At 37.1% G+C, this 6,000-nt stretch overlaps 1 protein-coding gene across 2 annotated transcripts in view; it reads right to left on the bottom strand.

Moving 5' to 3' along the window:
* Positions 1-1,139, bottom strand: part of LOC121373512 (mothers against decapentaplegic homolog 4-like) — a 42,914-nt gene extending 41,775 nt beyond the window's left edge. For both annotated transcript variants that reach the window (XM_041500184.1, XM_041500183.1), the window contains exon 1: positions 1,024-1,139. The gene's annotated coding sequence lies outside the window, so the exon portion shown is untranslated. The remainder of the gene's footprint in view (positions 1-1,023) is intronic.
* Between the last annotated feature and the right edge of the window lie 4,861 nt (positions 1,140-6,000).

Below are 6,000 nucleotides of genomic sequence, written 5' to 3' on the forward strand. Positions count from 1 at the left end.
GTGACAAACATTCAACATTGAAACAAGCGAGTCTTAGTGACATAGCCGAACTGTAACAAATAACTATTGTCCGAACCGAATTGTTAACAACTACAAAAAATGACTTTCCTACCTTTAATTGCCGTTAGATTTCCTCCAAAGTTTGTCCAGACACAAATTGTAAAAAACCCACTACAAATATACAGATTCCACACACGAGACTGCAACGATGTCACCGATATCGCCTTTGCTGAGATTGCACAGGGAAAAATACATGCAGTTTTCTACCGTCTGCCATGTTGCTTGTTTATGGAATACTCTTCAAGAGGGGTGAAAGCCTCCAAAGTATGTGACACAATTAATATGAAATCAATGATCTCTTGTGGTATCATTAAACATTTTTTAATAATAATAATTAATAATATGACGTCATCACGTCTGCTTTTATATCATAACATGTTATGACGTTAGATTAAGTCCTATCATTTCACCCCTCTTGGAGAATATTCCATAAAAAGTCAAAATGGCAGCTAGCACAAAATTACATGCTTTTTGCCCTATGCGCTCTCAGCGAAGTCGATATAGGTGACATAGTTATCATCTGGTATGTGGAAACTGTGTCATTGTAGTGGGTTTTTCGAGATTTCTGTCTGGACAAACTTTGGAGGAAATCTAACGGCAATTAAAGGTAGGAGAGTAATTTTTTGTAGTTGTTAACAATTTGGTTCGGACAATAGGGCTATATCGTATTATAGTATACAGTTAATTTTCTAAAAGAACATATTGAATATTCATAGTAAAAAAAAATTCAGTTTATTCCTAAGAATTAAATCAAAACGTTTAAAAAGTAAAAAATTAAATTAATAAATAATAACAATTGTAAAATCAAATAAATCGAGTTAAATGTTAAACCAGGGGGAGCTAACTCCCATGACATGTCAGTCAACAGTGACAGTCATCGCAAATTCGAAAGGATTTCTCCATTTTGTATCAAACATAATTATGGCTCAGTAATGCACAATAAAACTGGCTTTGCAATCTTACCAAAAAGAAAAATATAGCATGATGATAAATAAATTACTAATTTGTGCAAAATACCGCAATCATGGCGGGACTTAAATAAAAACAAATAAATGCGCAAACGCACATTATCAATTTCCGCTCGATTAGAATTATCTTTCCTTGAATACTATTTTCATACGAACTAGTTATCTATAGTCCGTCCCATCCTCCTACAAATTATTATTATTTAATAGGCTAATAATAATAATTATGGCTGGAATTTTTTTTTTAAACTTAATATATATATATATATATAGTGAAACCCCTCAAGACCGGACACCCTCTAAACAGGAAATCTCTCAAAACCGGACATTTTCCAATGTCCCGTGATATACGCATCTTTTACTGAACACCGGACGAATAATTCAGTCCCAATATCTTTACGATCAGAGCCGTACCTTCCGGGGGTGGGGGGTGGGGGGTGGGGGTGGGGGGGGTGGGGGGTGGGGGGTGGGGGTCAGTTGCCTCCCAACGAATCTAATTTTTGGGGTGTGGTTTTTTACTCCACATGGGCGTACATAGGATTTTGAAAAGGGGGGTTCCAATACATAGGATTTTAAAAAGGGGGGTTCCAAAATAGATTGCAGAGATATTGGGCATATATTTCTATGTTGAGTAAATATAATAATGTCAGATATCAATGTCAGATATATTAAATTATAAAAAAAGCGATTTCGGGGGGGGGGGGGGGTTCGGTCGAACCCATCGACCCCCCCCCCCCATGTACGCCCATGCTCCAGAAAATAGCATACACATCTCAGGATTTAATTTGTATAGTGTTTCATTTGTTTATAAAAAGTTGTGCCCCCCCCCCCCCCCCCCCGGGATTTTGATCAGGGTACGGCCCTGTCAGACTGTTATCATTGATTATGGCGCCACTAATGTTTTCATTTAGTGTCACCTCGCAGACTTCGGTCGGATTACCTGACCGCGAACATACTATAGTAGTAGGCCTAACCAGTCATATATATATAAGGATGATTACACCGAGCTTGTGCATAGGCCTACTGCAATATGCACAAGCTGAGGTTGGCCATTAAAGGTGTAATCACCGTTACATATGACTGTGTACTATTAGCAAATAACAGTTGTACAATTACTGATCAAGTGGCAATTTTGATATTCTTCGCAAACATGTTTGCTTCGAGGATCAACAGAACAACAATGAATTGAATCCACTGTCTTCCTTTGATTTTGTTCTAAAACAGTTTATTTCGCAAAATAAACTGTAGGCAAAAGTTAGCTTTACGGTGTCAAAAAGATGTCAGTAGCATTTCATTACCATATTGATTTTCAACAGGGAAACGTCCAGCTAAATGTCACCGTCTTCAGCTATCACTCAGTGATAAGCTTACAATCGATAAAAGTATATAAGCAGACGTTAAACGATCTTAAGTCAAAGTTTCTTTATTGTAACGTTATCTGTTGAATATATCTTATATATATATATATATATATATATATATATATATATATATATATATATATATATATATAAGGCTGAATATGAATAGAACACCTAAGCGGAAATAAACGACAGAGTACAACAAACGTTTTTGTATGAATATCAACCCTTGAAAACCAGACACCTCTAAATACCGGACACAATACTTGTTCTGTGGATGTCCGATTTAGAGGGGTTTTACAGATATATATTGGAGGCGAGAGATATTACATATATTGCTCCTTTAAAAAAAATAAAAGTTCATATATACATACATATATATATATATAGATAGATAGATAGATAGATAGATAGATATACATACACACACATACATACACACATACATACACACATACATATACACATACATATATATATATATATATATATATATACAGTCGAACTTGTATATAACAACCACTCAAGGGACCAACAGAAAGTGGCCGTTATGGACAGGTGGCCTTTATATAGAGGTCCCAAAATAATCAACCGAAACCCTAATTTATTTCTCTATAAAATCTTATTATCAACTGTTGTAACAGTTTGAGTTCCTTTGTTAATTCCAATACCCTCAAGAAAAAAACCACAATATAAAACAATAAAAGTACAGGTAATTGTATTATTAAAACATTTTGCACGTTTGCCTCCATATCATTTAATATAATAAAATAAGCACTTTTAATCAATATAATTTACCAATAATAATAAATTAAGCACTGTCACATTAAATATTTAAAAAATGTTCTTTAAACGTCTCTAGTTTGGAATGCATTTGTCACAGAATTAAGCACTTTAATATTAAAATGAATAATTTCACAAATCACAAATGTTGAGTCACTAATTTAGCACAATTTCATCACCGTTACAAAACAATTTTGGTAAAAACAAAGGTCGCGATTTGCCAAAGCATACCGGCTTAACTAAATCCATTAATGTTTGCCGCTTGGTGCAAACTGCTTGTGAACAACAATCATGACCAGTTAACGGTAGGAACTACTCAGACACCTTGATTATAAATGCCTTTGATAATACCGCAACAACTTAGATACTGTAATACATTCTGCTTTCATAGGCTACAGCCAATGAGAAGTCGCCTTGTTATCTAGTAACGATTGAGCTGAACTAACAAATGCAAATTATACAAGCGCTGAACCGAACAGCTGTTGACATTTACCAAATTAACAAAAGGATTAAAATAATGACTAGTATTAGTAAACGTATATTTGTTTACGACAATAACATCATATGATAACATCAAAATAATTTATTATTTGTTGAGTCGAATCAAATCGCCAAACTTTCCGGTCACGTGACACAACAATGGCGGCACTGCAGAAAACGATGGGATTTATCGGGAACTAAATCGCTGTACGATTATATATGGTGGGAAGAATTTGAAAAAAAATGGGGGTGGGGGGAAATATTTTGGCCGCTAATGCAGGTTCAGACTTAATTTTTACTGAAAAATAGTGGCCGCTGCCCGCGTTGGACAAGTGGCCGCTCTAGAGAGGTCGAATAAAGAAAGAAATGCGTTGGGGTGTGTGTTCTGGGTGGCCGCTATGGGCAGGTGGCCGCTATATAGAGGTGCCCGTTAGACCAAGTTCGACTATATATATATATATATATATATATATATATATATATATATATATATATATATATATATATACATACATGTCAATCAATCAATAAAATATTTACATGCTCCTATACCACGAAGGTTTCGAGCATGTCTATCCCAGGTTCGGCCACCGGATGCCAGTAGTCCAACCTGGGACAGAACTATTACTGGGGCAATTTTGATATTTAAACAAACAGGGAAAAAGGACTTTACAATAAATAATTTTGTGCGTTATTTTCCCAAACAATATTTAATATACAGCAAACAACTAACAATTTGTAACGCAAATTTAGATCGGGCAGTCCTAAATATAAATATATTTTAAAATGTTTTTTTAAATATATTAATTAGCCCTCAAAATAGGGGTGGCAGGTGACTAAGAGGTTAGGCTTCAGCCACAAAAAAGTTTTTTTAACAGGGAAATATGTTTTACTTAAGGGCACCCATCGTATTGGGGACTTTGGTATGGCCGAAACCAGGGAAGGCTCCGGGGGGGGGGGGGGGGGGCAGTCCCCCGGACAAACCTAACACCCCTTACGGCCAAAACCGCCTATGACTACCGCCCTACCCATCTTCCGGTGGAGTATCCCCCACCCACTCAGCATCCCCCCCCCCGGCCAACCCAACCGTCGTGCCCTCCAGTCTCGGTGCCCCCATCCTTAGGGGCACCCATCGTATTGGGGACTTCGGTGTGGCCGAAATCGGGGAAGGTTCCGGGGGGGGGGGGCAGTCCCCCGGACAAACCTAACAACTCTTACGACCAAAACCGCCTACGCCTACCGCCCTAACCATCTTCCGGTGGAGTATCCCCCACCCACCCAGCACCCCCCGGCCAACCCAACCGTCGTGCCCTCTAGTCTCGGTGCCCCCATAAAAAATTAGGCCCAAGGGCCAACGATTCTACCAGAGAAGGAAAAAAAAAAAAAAAAAAAAAAAAAAAAAAAAAAAAAAAAAAAATAATAATAAAAAAAAAAAAAAAAAGAAGAAAGTATTTAAACAGGGAAAGTTTATACATGTATATATATATTTTTTATTATTATTTTTTTTTTTTTTTAAGAGCAATATATATACTGATTGAAAGAAATGAGGGAACACATCAAATTGTAGACCAAATTTAATTCACAACTAGCATAATAACGTCTGTATTTCATTCCAAGTTGTAATGTGGGATTGAATATCTATAATGTTGACTGTGCTGCCTATATGTTCCCAGTCAACTTCGGACAATGTGAATTGATTTTTGATGCAGTCATTATTTGTTGTTGCTAACTGTGTGATCCGTTGTTTCTTTCCATTAGTATATATACTCTTCAAAAAAAAGTAGGGGAATCTGAAATATTAATGTTAATATCAACTATTAGAACGAACATACGTTTTGACCACAGACATCCTAGTAAAGGACGTTCAGGTCTGTTTATCAACACACCGAAACACATTCCATAGTTTGCACGTGCATCACGCAGTTGCCCCTTCCACGTGCGTGGGGAGTCATTCTCGATTTTGACCATTTCCAGGAAGGTCGATTAATCACTGTGGAACATTATTTCTGTCAATCTTTTTCATTCTGTTGATCATACAGTTGTTATTGTTTTGTTTTTAGTAATTTTTATTGTTTGAATTTGCGATGCGGCGTATGCAACGTGACGAGCGTCTGGGGCTATTGGCATGCTGCAAACAGGCAGAAGTCAGCGTGAAGTGGCCAAAACCTTCAATGTTTATAAGTCAGTGATCAGCAGACTATGGAACAGGTACCAACAAACCCAAAATGTTGACGATCGATCCCGTTCAGGTCGTCCCAGGGCAACGACAGGAGTACAGGATCGATTCATCCGTAACCAGGCTCTAAGAAAACGAACTCAAACGGCAACTCAAGTTCTTGCAAACCTTCATC

Source organism: Gigantopelta aegis, chromosome 5, assembly GCF_016097555.1.
Source record: "Gigantopelta aegis isolate Gae_Host chromosome 5, Gae_host_genome, whole genome shotgun sequence".
NCBI classification, from domain to species: Eukaryota; Metazoa; Mollusca; class Gastropoda; order Neomphalida; family Peltospiridae; genus Gigantopelta; species Gigantopelta aegis.